The sequence below is a fragment of the Echinops telfairi genome, unplaced genomic scaffold (assembly GCF_000313985.2).
Source record: "Echinops telfairi isolate 266 unplaced genomic scaffold, ASM31398v2 ScPeMD7_7457;HRSCAF=8495, whole genome shotgun sequence".
Taxonomy (NCBI): domain Eukaryota; kingdom Metazoa; phylum Chordata; class Mammalia; order Afrosoricida; family Tenrecidae; genus Echinops; species Echinops telfairi.
This window is the reverse complement of record NW_022111357.1, coordinates 36731390-36748062: the sequence shown is the minus strand read 5'-3', so window position 1 is coordinate 36748062 and position 16673 is coordinate 36731390. Positions and strand designations below refer to the sequence as shown.

Genomic DNA, 16673 nt, shown 5'->3' with positions numbered 1-16673 from the left:
GTGTGTGTGTGTGTGTGTGTGTGTGTGTGTGTGTGTGTGTGTGTCTAGGACTTGCTCCCTGTTACCTGGCTCATTTCCTTGAAGTGGGGGCAGGGGGTGAGGTGGATTTTTCCAAAAGGTCACATATAAGAAGCCACTGACAATGGCAGGGTTTGGGTTCCTGGATTGAGGTGCAGCTGCCCCCTCTGGGCAGGCCGGGGCTCTCCACATGGCACAGCTTTTCTCCCTGGGTTGACACTCAGCCAGGACTGGAAAAATAAGCATCACAAGGTTTCTTGGATTTTCCACAGAAAAAACAACAGCTATGGGAGTAGAAGTGAGGAAGAAGTGGATCAGGGCAGTGCTTGATCTGGATGGGGTGGGTGAGAGGAACCAAAGCACAGGAGCATGGAGAGCAGAGCCGGTGACAACGGTCCAGGCACCTGTGCCCTGCAATCCAGAGGCCTCCTGGCTCGGCCACTTGTAACAATTAGAAAGGCTGTGCCCTTCTGCATGATGTTTCCAGTCCAGTAGGCTCACTTACACACAACACACACTGTTCAGGGCAGGGCACTGGAACCACAGGGCCGGGCCGCTCAGTCCTGCTGGTCACTGCTAAAAGGCAGCTTCCAGGTAAAAAATCCATTACAGGGGGTAAGTTCTGTGGGTACAGTGGGACCCAGGCCTGATGAATAGCATGTTCCAGGGACAGAGTGGGCACCCCCTGTGGAGCAGGAGCCACATTACCTGCAAAGCTATGCCAAGGGAGGAAAACTGTAACCTGCCCTAATTTTCTTTCTAAGTAAGAAATACTACAGATCTTTGAAACTGATGGTGGTAGTAATTGTACAATTATGCTTGATCTAATTGAATTATGGATTGTTATAATATCTGTGAGAACTCTCAATAAAATGATTAAAATAACCCCCAAAACCATGGTTCTTCCCTTCTACAAGCAGCTTTCAGGGAGTGAGGTGTAGCATAGATGTTGGGAGGAGAGGTATGGGAAGTATTCCAAGTGCCAAAAGCCCATTCTTAGCAAGCCTGTGCACCCCATCGTGGAACATGAGGACCAAGAGGTCTTTCACCCTAGGAGCTCCCCAACTTCTCAGACAGCAGCTCTCAGGAAGGCTGGAGAGGAAGCATGGACAGGAGTCAATTCTTTTTACCCACTTTAGAAGCAGAAAGTACACCCCCAAGATAGGATCCAGTGTGTTGTGATTATAGCTTACCGTTTCCTGAGAAGGGTTTGGGATAGCAGTGGCAGATGAAGGCCTGGGGCCCAACCATGGAGTCTAGGGTGCTTGCAATTGGCCATCTACTGTCTATTTTCTTTAGGGGCCAGGGAAGGCAGACCCTTGAGTGTGTGTGTGTGTGTGTGTGTGTGTGTGTGTGTGTGTATGAGCGAGGCAGTGCATGCGCGCACACATACACACACACACATACACACACTTCGTTCAGTTCACAGAGTAGTGCTCCTTTCACTTCCATCCTCACAAACATGGTTCTACAACTGTCAAAGAAGAATGATGAGGGCACTGGTTCTAACACCCAGTGTCCCACCTTTCACACCCAGAGAAAGAGAGAGAATGAATATAAGCAAATTTGAATGAAGGGAGGCTCTGACCCTTGTCCCTGTGCTGGCGCAAGTGCCAGGTTCCCAATGTAAAAGGCATCCACTGAAAGGTCGCCAGATTAGGGATAAAGGGGGCTGTCTCCATCGAATGCCTACACTAAATGAAAATTATCTGTCTATGCCACAATAAAGGGGTTGGAAATAACTCAGGCACACTAATTAGACACCTATGGGAAAATCCAACTGAGAACTGAACATGCTTTGACCCAAGTCACCTAAGGCTCAGATGGGAGGTCCACCTGGGCACACAGATGAAGCACCAGAGACATGAAATCACACAGGTGTGCTTAAACTTAACCAATAAGATAGGCCAATACCCTCAACCATACCACCCTAGCCAGTGGGGGCAGGAGGGGATATAAGCAGGGCAAAGGCAGAGGGTGAGATTCCTCCTGCATGAGGGAGCACAAGTGCCCCCTCACGGCCTGCTCAACCTCTTGGGATTTCCTGGTTCTGCGCTCCGATTCCAGTATTCCTTCCATGTGGTTTTCCACGCTCCACTGAAACAGCCACCTTCAGTTGTGAACTTTCCCAGAGCCACCACCATGCCACCTTGAACACTTTCCTGAGAGAGTGTATACTTTTGAGACTGTACTATCCGAACCTTCCCTGTCCCTCATAAAAGTTACTTGGATTACAAATGTGCTTCTGCCATGTGAATTCTTTCAGCGGTGCGAAGCAAGAAACGAGGTGAATCATTCCAGAAACCTCACACCACCAGTGGCTACCCACCAATGCCTTCTCCATGGCTGAGGGAAGCTGGTAGTTAATTTTGTATCTGCCACAGAGTTTCAAAAGGAATCCTTTCAGGGCTAAGCACTGTTTACTGAAACAAGGGACAGCGAAGACAGCAGAGATGATGGCGAGGTAGGCTTGGAAGCTGGTTTCCTCCTGAAACTACTTCATGGAACATTTCACTGACTTCCAGCAATTTGCCCTTCTGCTCCCAAGGCTTTCTACTACTGTCAGCACTGACGACAGTCTGAGCTTCCTGTAATTACGTGATGGGACAGGACATGAATTGTGGCCAAGCTGATGAAGACACGTTTGCATGCGCGCGCGCGCACACACTCTCACTCTCTCACCCTTCTCTCTCTGCAGGGGTAATAACGTAAACATTTACAAGAAACTATATTCTTTTTTCTTTTCCTTTTTAAAAAATCATTTTATTGGGGGCTCGGACAACTCTTACCACAATCCATACATCCATCCATTCTGTCAAGCACATTTGTACATTTATTGCCATCATCATTCTCAAAACATTCACTTTCTACTTGAGCCCCTGGTATCAGCCCATTTTAAGAAACGATATTATTTAAGACATTATTATATGGTGTCCCTCAGTAGTACAAATAGTTAACAACCTTGGCGGCTAACTGAAAAGCTGGAGATTCAAGTCCACTCCCAGGCTTCTTGTAAAGAGGACACTTCAATCTACTATGGAAAAATCAACCACTGAAAGCCCACGAAGGGAGCACTGGCTACTCAACATGCACTGAGTCACCAGGCACAGAACTGACTCGGCAGCAACTGTGGTGTACTAGGAGCAAACCGCAAAGTTATTAGCAGTCTGAACCCATCAGCCACACCAAGAAAGGGTTGAGGCTTTCTGTTCCTGTAAAGATTTATAGTCTCGGAAACCTAAAGGGGCAGCTCTACTCTGTCCGAGGAGAGTGTTGAGTCAGAGTTGATTGATGGCAGGAGGTGTGGCCTTGACGCTAAATAAATACTCCAACATGAACATGTAAAGAAAGAGCCAGTAAAACATTTCCATAAAACAAACGAAGTTGATTCCGACTCATGGTAAACTATACATCTTAAAGTGCTTTTGTGGACTGCGTTAGAATCAAGGACTGTATGCCTGCTGAAGCTTTAACTTTGTGATTTGGGTGAAGATTTACAGAGCAAATCCATTTTCCACTCAACAATTCAAACACATTGTTTCATTTCATTGCCTGCAATTCTCACAATGTAATATCACCCATCTCACCTCCTCTCCTGTTTCCCATGTCCATTCTTTTTTCTTTCCTAACCAGTCTTGCCTTCTGAACTTGGTCCTTTTGAATGCAAATGGTTGATTGTGCAAAGGAGTATGTACCTGCCTTCTGTTATTATTCAAATAAACCAAAGGTGGCGGGGAGGGGGGGCCCCCATAGCAATGATCAACATATAACAACACACCCCCCTCTTCAGAGGGGGATGAACAACAGAAAAATGGTTGAAGGGAGGCAATGGATGGTGTAAGATATGAAAGTAATAATTTATAATTTATCAAGGGGTCATGAGGGTGGGGAAAGAGGAGCTGATACCAAGGGCTCAAGTAGAAAGAAAATGTTTTGAAAACGATGATGGCAACTTATGTGCTTGCTATAACTGATGCATGGATTGCTATAAGAGCTGAGAGACTCCCAATAAAATGATTTATGAAAATAAATAAATAAACCTAAGGCAAAAGCTGAGCCACCAGACCAAGTTAAGTTAGTTCTAGGACTAAAGTGAGTCTACTGTGGTGCAGTGGCTATGTGTTGGTTTGCTAACCAAAAGGTAGGCAAGTTCAAAACCACCAGCTGGTCTGAGGGAGAAAGAGGAGGCTTTCTACTCTTGTAAAGATACAGTTTTGAAAACCCACAGGGCCAGTTTTGCCCTGCCCTACAGTCACCATGAACCCAAACCAATTAGACAGTGAGTTTTTTGTTTTGTTTTGGAAAAAAGATCATAAAGTGTTCCACCAGTCTTCCCCCCCCCCCCCCCAGTCTTTATCCAACCAGTAAATGTGGTCTTCTTTTTGCGATTTTGGGTTTGGCTCCACATTCTTCTCCCACTCTGTCCAGAATCTTCTAATGTGATCCTTCTTCCTTTCAGAGCAGTAAGTAGTGGTAGCTGGGCACCACCTAGTTCTTCTTGTCTTAGGGTTGTAGAGGCAGACTCGTGGTCCATTAGTCTTTGGGACTAATTGTTGCCATACATTTTTGCTTTTCTTCACCCTCTGCTAAAATTTTTATTTGGGAAAAAGAAAAAGCCAGATAAAGGGAATGAAGAAACCCAACTTACTGACTGAACGGAGGAGTGATCTAAAACTTCTCTTTTAAGGTGTACTTTGTTCCAGGGAAAACACAGAGCGAGCAGTTACAGTTATGAAGCTAGCCTCCAAAAGGAGAAGAGGGTGCTTGCTTCAGCAGCACATATACTACAATCGGAGGGTACAGAGGTTAGCAAGGCTCCTGCTCATAGCTGACATCCATTTCGTGAAGCATTCCATATTTTTACTATTTTTTCCCTCTTCTCTTTTTATTCAATCATTTGTTTTCTTTTTGTTTGGTCTCTGTTATTGTTGGTTTCCCTATTTATTTAAGATATGCCTGGGCAACAAGCTTGAGGAGAAAGCAACAGATCGCATTACAGCTGCATTCTTTCTTCTTTAAAAACAAACAAACAAACAAACAAACAAACAAACCGAACTAATTTAAGGGCAGTGAAGCAAGTGAGCAAAATTTCCTGGCAACGAATCCTAAACAAGTCCTTCTTTCCTTTCCCTCCTTGATGATACTGGGCCAGATCTGACAACTGCGGTGGGAAGGTTGGGGCTGGGGAGAACCATCACCCATACTTGGAGCATACCTTTTCCCAGTGGGTAACAACTGACTTCCAGCTAGGACTTTGAATATTAAGGAAAGCAGTGTTCTCCTGGGATACTTCTTTTGTTAACCATCCCAACCCCCTAATCCCTAAAGTAGCACCCCACCCTACAGGCTGGCTTTGGGGCTAATCATCATTAAATACCACCTCTGTGGTCTCAGAGTGCATCTCGGAGACGGATGGGCTGCTAGAGAGCACAGGACGGACAGGACCGGACAACTTATCGGACTGGACCTCCTAGTCAAGAGGAAGCCCGGGCTGCAAGAATAATGTAGGGCACTGGGTAGCAAACTGTCCTGCCTCATCTCTAGCCAGTATCTCCACTGAGGAAATGGGGGTTAGGAGTGAGAGTGGGGGAGGGTACATGGATGAAGGGCAGAGGGAGGGATAAATTACTCAGTATGTGGAGATCTCCCGGATTTAACCTGTTATCATGACTAAATGATCAGGTATTCTGGAACCAGCCACTTTTTAAAAAGCCCAGTTTAGTGGGTTAAAAAAAGTGATTAAAAAAAGTTTTCTGCTTACAAAAAAATTACTATTAAATTTCTTCAGTGCACGGAACTGGAACAGACTGAATCTGGTTCTTTCACAAAAACTGTAATGAGATCTTATAAACTCAGTGCTGCTTTAGTTGCTGTTATTAATTACTTGTGTGTCCAACATCTGTGCAGAAATCCTGACACCCCCTCCCCCCCCATTTGTGGGTGTGCTCTCATTTGGAGTAGGGCTTTCTGTTAGAGTAATGAGGCCTTATCAGTGTAGGTGGGTCTAAGTACACTCACTTTGGAGAGATAACAAGAGTAGGCTAGGGATATGGAGGGATACATGTCACATGGAAATCAACAAGGAATACCAGGTCTACAGAAACAAGACACTTTCTCCCGGACTGAAAGCAGAGAGCAAGCCTATTTCCATCCTCTCTGTTGGGTCGGGTCGGAACTAGGCAGCCCCCGTTTGGACTAAGCTGAAGCAGGTTCGGGCCTTGCACGTGCTTCCCTGCACGTCCCAGAGGTCAGCAGCAGTCGGTGCCAGAGAAGATAACCGGTGAAACCTGAAGTTCCTGGTTCAAAGAAAGCCTCCAGGAGTCAACAAGCAATTCTCCCAGTTTCCAGACCCCATATGCTAATTGCCATACATTCCCTCCTCACCACTCTTTCAAAAACCCTCGCCCCCAGCTGCTGAGGACGACTTCCCTGACCTGTAGGCCTAGGTCATGGAACCTCGTCCAGGAGCTCCCCTAACCCCTAATAAAGCTATTTCTGTTTCTGCTCTCCCTTGTCCTGTCAGTTATGTCCGTTTTCCTCCCTGTTCCTCAGTTCCGCCTTTACACTGTCCAAATCAGCAATGGTTCCCAAAGGCTTTCTGCCTTCCCCCTCAGCCCCCTGAAGACTTTTCTAACACATTCCCCACCTCTCATGGCCTTTGCTTTATGCCAAATACACTAGCAGTTGGCTGCTCTTCCATGCATTTCTTCTGCCGGCATGACAGCACCCCACTGACCCCTTACCACCACTACTACACCCTGATTTCCATGACCAAGTCCCCAGTACCACTCAAGGCTTCACTCAGCCCAGGTGCCATTTTTCTTAAAAACACTCCTCCCACTCCACTCCTATGCTGTCTTTTCCATTCCTATAACTCTTCATTTCTGCCTCTGCGGGCATGTCCATGCCTTAGGCTGTAACCATGAACGATGCTACCCAATTGTCCTAAGTCTATGTTCAGTTCATCTCCGAGTACCCTGTAGGTCTAGGACATCTCGAATATATTCAACAAATGTGATAGAATGAATACTTTCTGAGAACTAAAATTTACCTGAAATGTTAACTGAAACTAACTCTACAATGATAAAACTATTAGAGGATAGGGGCTGCCAATTTTTTCTTTTGCCAAGTAAGGTCATTAAAAATAGCTGCTTTCCAATCTCACCATTATTTCATGAAAGAAATGGCATTTTATCTCCAAAAAGATACTTAATCTCTACTTACTGGAAGCACTAAACCAGAGGGTACATAGGTGTTAACGTGGGTGAAAGGGAAGAGAGTAACCCACAGAGTAAGAAAATTTATAGCCAGGGCAGGGCATTCATTCCATTAGGAGGTTTAATAAACATGTTAAGTTGTTGAATACAAAAATTGATGATCTGAAATGAAAATCCCCACCTAATTCACAATAGTGAAAAACAGATATTTAATCTCAATCAGAAGAATTCTTTGATTATATTTAGTGTTATGAAAAATTACTACATTCTTCTCATTTTTGTTTCATTTCTTATGGACAAACGAAGGCTTAATTCAGGCCTAGAGTTGGCAAGCAGCCGTGCTACAGGTAGGCATGTGAGCTGGCTGGAGGGTGATCCTGGTGTCTAACACTTCCACTTCCTCACTTGGCAACTTGATTTGCAAACAAGCCAACAAGCTTTAGGCTGTGCCACAGAATCTAAAATGAGGATAGGGAAGCACTAAATATGCACTCTCCATATTTTAATACATCTCATTCTCCTGGCTACCTTAATAGGTAAATCCATTTATCTAAGAAGGAACGGAGGCACATCGTCTACTCTCACAATTTCCACAGTAGCCCAGGAGACTCATTCTGGAGTATAAGCTCTACCCATGCAGTTATGTGGCTTCTCTAAGAGATTAACGTTCACAGGGTTGCAAAGCTCCTTAAAGCTGTGGGTCATAAATGTGAGGCTCCCCCAAAGGGTGGCAACAGTGAAAGGTTTTTGTTTGCACCATAACCAAAAATTCTAAATCAAATGAGTAAATGAATGAATAAATAATTTGCCTATGTTGAAACTTTCTTGAGTGAAAAGGGGTCTCGAGCAGGAAAAGCTTAAGAACTAAGGGTTTAATCAACTAAGGGAAACAGCGTTCCAGATTTCTTTAGACCAAAGGCTCTGATTTGGATGATCTTTGACCTCCAAAGTCCAACAAAAAGCATTTTATACAATCTTTTAAGTAGACCCTAAGAGTCATGGCTGAAGAACACAAGTGGTCCCTGAGCATTCAAGATGCCAATGGGCTGCCAGCCTTCCTGCCACTACCACCCCCCCCTTCCTAGGCAGCCCTTGAATTACAGAACTATGCTTGTTTGAAGCAACTTCAGGGGTACCAAGATCAGAAACACACTTGGTAGGCACAAGTGTATAATGGGAATTATTTCCAGTACTCTGGTGGGAATTATCAGAAATATTTTCTACTACCATACAAACAACAAATCCATGGACTATGTCAGATGGACACTGGGAGCCCACAACTGGAGGTCGGTCCTCAATCTGCTCAGCTGGCCTAGTGAAATAGGAAGAAGCCCTCTGGCATCCCTACTTCTGGCTCTATACTTACCTTTTACAGAGATGGATTCCAGTCAGTGGGCCCTGCCTTTGTTCAAAAGCATCAGGCATGCTTCCCGAAGGGCTCTGCCCACACTAGAGGGTCCTCCACAGGCCTCTTGGCAAAGGACCTTCCAACCAAGGAAGGAGCTGGAGGGCCACTGAGATAGCTCTTCTGAAGCTCTTTGACCCCTTCCCACCAGTCCTCTCCTCCAAGCAGCTCCATTAAAAACAAACAAGGGAATAATTGACCAAAGAATTCCACTTAATCAAATTCTTTTACTTAGTCAAAACAAGCAAACAGATCTGGAGAAGACTCCCTGTAAAATACAGATAAAGGCCAATCAAAATGGTCTGAAGCCTACACTGTTATGGGTCACCACCCATGCTGGCACAGAAGCCATTGGCAGTCCTGGCACAGCAACAAGACTGGCCTTCATTTAGCATAGCTCATGAGGGTCACTTGGGGGCAGTTATTTTTGGTTTTACTAAGCAATTGGCTTATATAAAGACTCTTTTAACATTTTCAATGCAATCTACCAACCCCGGGAATCTCCTTTTCTCAGTAGAACCTCCTAAACTTCAAGAATTCATTCATTGAAATCGTTCTCTTTCCCACAAGCTGAGAACTTCATTATTTCCAGAATTCATTTTATTTGAGTTCAGCAACAGGGCAAGTAGGATTTCACTGCCAGTGGCTTCAATTGCCACATCACCTTTCTCGGTGTTTTCTAGTTCCTGTGACAAAACCACAATGCTCCCAACCAAGGGGGAGGGGATGGAACAGGGAAAAGAAAGCCATAAAACTGTTAAAAGTGTCATTCTCCATCTCGTAAACATTTTTCTATTTATCGGCCCTGCATTATGTGTGCAATCTTATTATCCCTGCACAGCATCAAAGTGACATCCGTCAGGGTCACCCTATAAAATATACATTGGCAGTGTAACATTTAATGATGGAAGCAGGATGAGGGATGAGGGAGGTGGCATGCTGCGGGCCGTGTTAGAGGGATCATCAGTTATATCTGTGCATTTCCCAAGGTGATAATTGAATGACAGGGGATCCAGGGAAATCCATTTTTGAGCTCAGAAAGGATGGTTAGGAGAAAAATGTTTTTGTATTGGAAGCATGTAATAATGCCTGCCAGGAAATGAGCACAGCCATTCTAGCAACACTGCAGCTTCTCCTTTATGGCTTTTACAGATGCACAAATTATCAAGTACAACCCAAGTTGAATTTTAAAATAAAGGACAGACTTCCATTACAAAAAAAAAAGGAGGGGAAAGGGTATTCAATTTTGTCCGTTGTATCACATTTGTTTAATAAAAGGAATAGCACAGATTATTCTTCAAAGCCCAACCATACAATTACAGTACCTACTCTCTTTAGATGTGAAATATCTCATGTCCTTCATCAGAATCTTGGGTTTAACCTAAGGTAAAGGTCTTAGGAAAATCCAGACTGGCTTGTGAACTGAGCTGTGCTGTTGTCCTCAAAGCCTATGAGCAGAGACTGGCCTCAGCCTTCCTCACACAAACCAACCACAGGGCTGAGGACTGGATTCTGGGAACAGAACCGGACTGTGAGGATCAGCAGGTGAGGACCAGAAAGTCCTGTGGCTGGGAGGAGGGGCTCATGGAACTGACTGCCAGCAGGGCAGACACTACCCCCAAGTTTGCCTGAGGGAGAAGAAAGGGTATGGGAAAAGAGAAAATACAACTTAGTCCACTCAATATGGGGTGGACTCTGGGGGCACCGTGGGTTAAGCATCTCTGCAAGGTTCAAGTCTACCAGTTGCTCTGTGGAGAAACAGGAGGCTATCTGTCTGCTCCCACACAGGCAGTCATGGGTCTTGGAAACCATCCATAATAAAGGAGAGATGCGTCAGGATCGGCTGTCAGTGGTTGCTCTGGGCCCGGATCCCCCCTGCTTTGTCACAACAGCAACCCAGCCAACCAGCCCGACTCAGATACCCTGGACACACACATCTGCTGACAAATCTAAGGCAGGTGGCTTGCCTGGAGGGGCACAGGAAGACCAGAGATGGACTAGAACTCAAAGAAAGTAGCCCCCTCTCCCCACACCAAGTTCCTGCAGGCCGATGTTCTTTAGGTCAGTTCAAAAGTTCAAACAGGAAAGGGCTGAGCTCCTCCATGCCTGCTTGCCCCCCCACCCCAAGCACTGCATTCCTGGTGACCTGTCACCGAGGCAGGGGAGGACACACAGCATCTATTTCAGGGACCAGAAAAAATGCTTCCGTTGTTGGGGCTCCAGATTATTCCAGGTTGCTTATCTGACATTTAGAAAACATGCAACTTCTACATCACCGTGGATTTGGGCTACAGTTTATAAAAACTAAGGTGTCTTGGTGAAGTAATTAAACTCAGAGGTCAGCGTTAGACCAAGAAAGCAACATGGGAAGTCTGATTTTGTCGAGATTATGGCGTTGGAAACCCTCCAGAGCGTTTCTACTCTATCCTATAGGGTGGCTATGAGTGGGAACTAACTGATTCAATATGACAGCCTTGCTCTTAGGAAAACCGCTTGAGACATGGGCTTGGAGGGTGCCAGTCAGAAGTCAGCTGCCCCACCTCTAAGAGCTCCAGGAAGGCACAGTGAGCACATCCTGTTCTGGAGACAAAATGTCAATGTGGATATCCCAGGTGATTGTCCTCTGGACAAGAAACGGTTTGGACATGATGGTGCTCTTGGCCTGCTCTTGAGAAGTCCTTTGTGCACCATGTGGTAAAAGGCCACTCTTGAGCAAAACCACTGCAACAAAAAGCCACACATTACTCTGCATTCTTATTGCTCAAACCCTAGACCCCAGAAACAATTCCAGCATGCCAACACACCCTTCATTAATCCAAGAGCTTTAGAAGCTGCAAAGTTTTCTAGTTGCTGAGAACATCAGCAAGAGAAGTGAAAACTCTTTGCCCTGAGAACAGAAAAGGAATTGCTGTCCTATGGGGTGACCTCCGAGCCTCACTCTGCTGAAGGAGCAGCCAAACTGGGGGTAGAAGGCAGGATCTCTCCCAGATTCCCTTCAAGGCCTAGAGTTTACCAGGGTTCTTCCAGCTAGCCCCTTTGTGGTTCCTGCCCTCAGGATAAGAGGGACACTAAATGGAAATCGACTCTGTGACAGTGAGCTTCATTTGGAATCCTGACTTTGGCTCTACATCCCTCTGAGCAGCCCACTTCCCAACTTCATTTTTTGTAATCCTAGACAACTTTAGGGGCTTCTAGTCATACATATGTCATCAGGAGAGACCAGTCCCTGGAAAGGACATCATGCTGGGTGAAGAAGAAGGGCAGTGAAAGAGGAAGGCTCTTAATGTGATGGACTGACACTGTGGCTGCAACAACCTAACAGCTGTGAGGACGGGCATGGCAGGGCAGGGTTTCCATCTACTGCACACAGGGTTGCTCTGGGTGGGAAGCGATTCGTTGGCAACTAACCACAACAGTTATATACATAGGAGGCCTGGTTGCACAGTGGTTTACACATGAAGCTGCGAACCACAATGTAAGCAGCCAGAGTGCCATGAGAGAAGGATGAGGCCATCTACTCCTACAGAGATTAAGTCTCAGAAACCCAAAGGGGTAGCTCTACTCCATCCTGTAAGACTGCTGTGTTGGAATCCACTCGGCCACAGTGCGTTTGGATTTTTGGTTTCAGTCATGTACACCGCCTTATGCACTCACTTCTCCTAACCCACAGGGGGTGAACTGTGAGCTCCTTAGAGCCTGTTTCCATGCTAATCAACTTACTCCCACTTTAGTTGTGACTCTTCCTTTCATGGTTTGCATGTTACAAAATCTAGTGGAAGTAAATTACAACTATGACTTGATTTGCCTCCTCCCCCCTCCCCCACTGTGCGTGAGCTCCAAGTTCAACCGAGTATCTGGCAAGAAATACATGCTCAGGAGATGTACATCCTAGACACAAGGATTCACGAAAATTATACTTTACCAGGGCATATACAGGAGGAGCCTTGGTGGCATTGTGGTTACCACTTGGGCTATGATCCACAAGGTGGGCAGCTTGAACCCACAAGTTGCCTCAAGGGGGAAAAACGGGGCTTTCTACTCCAGTAAACAGTTAGTCGTAGAAACTCACAGGGACAGTTTTACCCTGTTCTATAGAGTTGTTATGAATCGGTACCGATTCGCTCGCAGTGACTTTGGCTTTTTTTTTGTTTAGGGCATATACAAAATGGAGATGTCATCAATATTCATGAAAATGAAGTATTTCCATTTTGGTGATAAAGTTCTGAAAAGTTTACTTTTCAGTAAAAAATGTTAGTAGATGGGAAATTAGTTAAGAACATCAAACTCTGCAATATTACTAAGTATTTCCACAGGACTTTATTTGTGCATTAAAGTAAAAAAAAAAGTCTTTTGATACATCTAATTAGTCAGGGTAACCCTAAAAAAAAAAAAAAGTTTCCCCGCGCTGAGGGAGGCTAGAGTGTAAGGTGAGGACAGGCAATGGCAGTGCTGCGGCATGTGTGCCTGATGGCACGCTGAAGCCACCAGGACAGACGCCTTTTGTTGGTCTTATGCCTCACAGATGAACTGCCCCAGACCTGGCGGAGTCTAGGCCCGAATGAACAAGAAGCTCCAGGAGGCGGCACACTCTGGCCTAGAGGTAACCTGGCACCAAAGAAGAACTTGCATTTCTCTGAGGCTGGTCCCTCTTTTCGTGCTCTGAGAATCTTCTAGACCTATCTTGCGTTCACCCAGGAAGGGGGTTACAATTCAATCTTTTGAGAGAGAACAGATGGAAAACAGACCCAAAGCTGAAAAATAGGAGACTGTAACACAGATTCCTTTCAGGTGTTACAGAGTTCACACAGGTGTTCTGGGGGCAGGAGTCAGAGGCTCTGGGAGTGTGCTCTCAGGCTAGTTGTCTTGTTATGGCCTGACATACCACCTTGTGGCATTGCCCACTCTAATTCTGCTGAAGTGTCCCTAGGTCAACCTCTGTGCCCCAAGTACTCTAATCAGTAGAAACCATATGGTACTCAAAACATCTGAATGAGAAATTCACTTTCCAGATTAGGCTCTGGTTTGGTAATTTGGCAAAATTGAGAGAAGATGGGGAAAAGGGAGAAACAGATAGGATGTGAAAGAGGGAGTTAAAAAGACAAGAGATGAAAAGTTAAGCTTATCAAATGGGCTTCTTTATCCTGAACTACAGAATAAAAAAATGAAAAAGAAAACAAACAATTAAAAAATGGAGTGATTCCCCCCGAATTATCGTTTCTTCTTAAACTCACCTTTTAGTACGCTTCGTTGAGTTTCCCCATCCCATTTCTACGACTGGAACATAACTTACTTACACATTATACATGTTGGAAGTTTTAGGGTATTAGGCTCAATTTTCAAAAACCTGAGTAAGAACAGTTGGCAATAGCTTTGCAACAGGGGACAAGTTACCTAACCTCTTTGGGTCTATGGTTCTTCCTTTTGAAAATAGAGAAAAATAATAGCATCCCATTCATAGATTTGGGATACTCAAAAAGCTGACGATTATAAAACACTTAGTATTGTCCTTAACATATTCAAAAGATCCCTAACCGTGAGCATTTTAAACTACTATTCATTATATGATACTCAAACAAACAAAACCAAAACTCACTGCCATTGAGTCAATGCCAACTCATAATGACCCTATAGAATAAGGACTGCCCCTGTGGGTTTCTGAGACTGTAACTGTTTTGTTTTTCAATGTTTGCATCCAGACTAGGACCAACTCCACAGGAGAAGTCATTCCACTCTCATAGGTGCAAAACGCTGCCCAAAGGTACGTGACCACACCACGGAAAGAGCGCTTGGAGCCAGACCCCACTGGGCAGCGCTTGCTCTTCCAACAGTGTAACACCATCACAGGCATCGTGCTAGCCTGGATAGCTGACAACCATTGGGCGAGACTGTAACTCTTCACAGGAGTAGAAAGCCCTATGATAACTGGGGGTGGGGAGGGGTGATGGGGTGGGGTGTGATGGGGGGAGATGGGGGAGTATGTGCCCAAAAAAACCCCAGAAAGCCCCCAGTGGTGGGAACTGGCTATAAGACTTACTCTTCTGCTCACTAGAAAATAACTGCATCACCCTCATATACACGACAGAAAGCAAAGAAACTCAATCTGGAAACATTGAATATTTAAAAACGTCTGATTCAAAAGAGCAGAATTGGTGTGAATGGGTGAAAGAAGCAGAATTATACTCACAGAGAAACAAGGCTTGGAATGGTTTATATGCGAACATGGACCTAAAGGCTGAGTGGACTGTATTTTGGGGTGGGCTTTTAGTCACACTGCCTGTGGCTCACTGTGCTAATGCCAGATGTCTCCCCAGTGTGGCCAACAAGATCAAACATATCCAATGCCAGCACCTTCTGCAGCAAGGGCCTGCTTCTCAGTCATTAACTCTGTCCAGTTATTCCCTATATCCGGCACAGACCAGAACACCGACAGCCTCATAGGGGAGAGGCCATAATGTACAGCAAAAGCCCTGTTTCAACTTCCATTCTTCGGTAACAGCTAGAGAATGAGAACTTATAGTCTCATTACACATTTCAGCAGGACTAAGAACAAAACTTTGACAATGTACTTGTCAACGGGGAGCAAGCTAATCTGAGGTTACCAGCTGTCCTCCAACTGCAAGTCAACATTATTTTCATGCACAGATTGGGAAGGTCCAGTGCGGTGGACTGGCAACATCTCATTATTTAATGTCACAACTGATATAAACTCCACAATTCCCTCTCAAACATGAAAATTGCACTTACTGATAATAAATTTTATAAGCAAACCTTTATGATAATGTGGAATGCCCTAGAAGAGTTCAGAAATGCTAGGTTAAAAACTGCTAGCTTCTGTCAACACCAAGGAGGAGATAGAGAGCCTGGAGGTGTCAGAGCAACAGCAAACTAGCTAAGAGGAAGTAATAAGAGGCGGAAATGGGGGGAAAGTGATGGTGGAGCAGGAGGAAGGTAAAAGGCAACAGAAGAAAGACCTAGGAAGCAAAGCAATGGATAGAGGTAGAAGCATAGGTGTGTACAGATGTAAATGCATTAATCCACAAAACTAGAGGTATTGGCTTATGTACATTTATTTATGCAGCAATAAATTGAGGTAGTGGACAGACTTTGGGCCTCTACTCATATCTTCCCTTAACACAAGAACACTTTGTTCTAATATATCGGCATTCTGAGATGCTCACCCTCCTGACACAATTGCTGAAGACTAAACAGGTGGATAAGCAAATGTGGTGAAGAAGGCGGATGGTACCTGGCTATAAAAAGATATAGAGTCTTAAAGGCTTGAAGTTAAATAAACAGCCATTCAGCAGAGAAGCAACAAACCCACACGGAAGAAGCACACTGCAGGTGTGATCATGAGGCGTCATCGGACTCGGTAATAGGCATCAGAAGACACATAACAAACAAACAAAAACATTGTTGAGAATGAGGGGTGGGGGTGGGGGTGGAGCAGAGACCCAAAGCCCATCTGTAGACAATGGAACAACCCCCCCACAGAGGGGCCACGGGGAAGGGATGAGTCAACCAGGGTGTAGTAAAGCATCGATGAAACACACAATATTCCTCTGATTACTTGAGGCTTCCTCACCCCCCACTATCATGGCCCCAGTGCTGCTTCTTAATTCAGACTAGACCAGAGCACGTACACAAATATAGGTAAGAGATGGGAGCTCACAACACACAGAATCCAGGAACAGGAGTGCGAATATCGATACCAGAGGGTAGGGGGAAAGGGGGGAGAGGTAGGGGAAAAGGGGGAACTGATGTCAATGATCAACACATAACCATACACCCCTCTCCAGGGGGGAAGAACAACAGAAAACATGGGGGAAGGGAGACAGCGGTCAGTGTAAGATATGAAAATAATAGTAATTTATAATCTATCAAGGGGGTATGAGGGAGGGGAAAAAGGAGGAGCTGATACCAAGGGTTCAATAGAAAGTAAATGTTTAGAAAACAATGAAGGTACACAATGGATGGATGGATGGATTATGATGAGTTGTACAAGCCCCCAATAACGATTAAAAAAAAAAAAA

At 45.1% G+C, this 16673-nt stretch overlaps 1 protein-coding gene and 1 non-coding gene across 3 annotated transcripts in view; both read right to left on the bottom strand.

Annotated features, from left to right (window-relative positions):
• LOC101647535 (arginine-glutamic acid dipeptide repeats protein) overlaps positions 1–16673 on the bottom strand; it is a 207628-nt gene that overhangs the window by 18290 nt on the left and 172665 nt on the right. The gene's annotated exons all lie outside the window — the stretch shown is intronic.
• Positions 14322–14520, bottom strand: LOC115872769. The gene has a single exon (XR_004048017.1). It is a non-coding gene; the product is annotated as a small nucleolar RNA SNORA74 (small nucleolar RNA).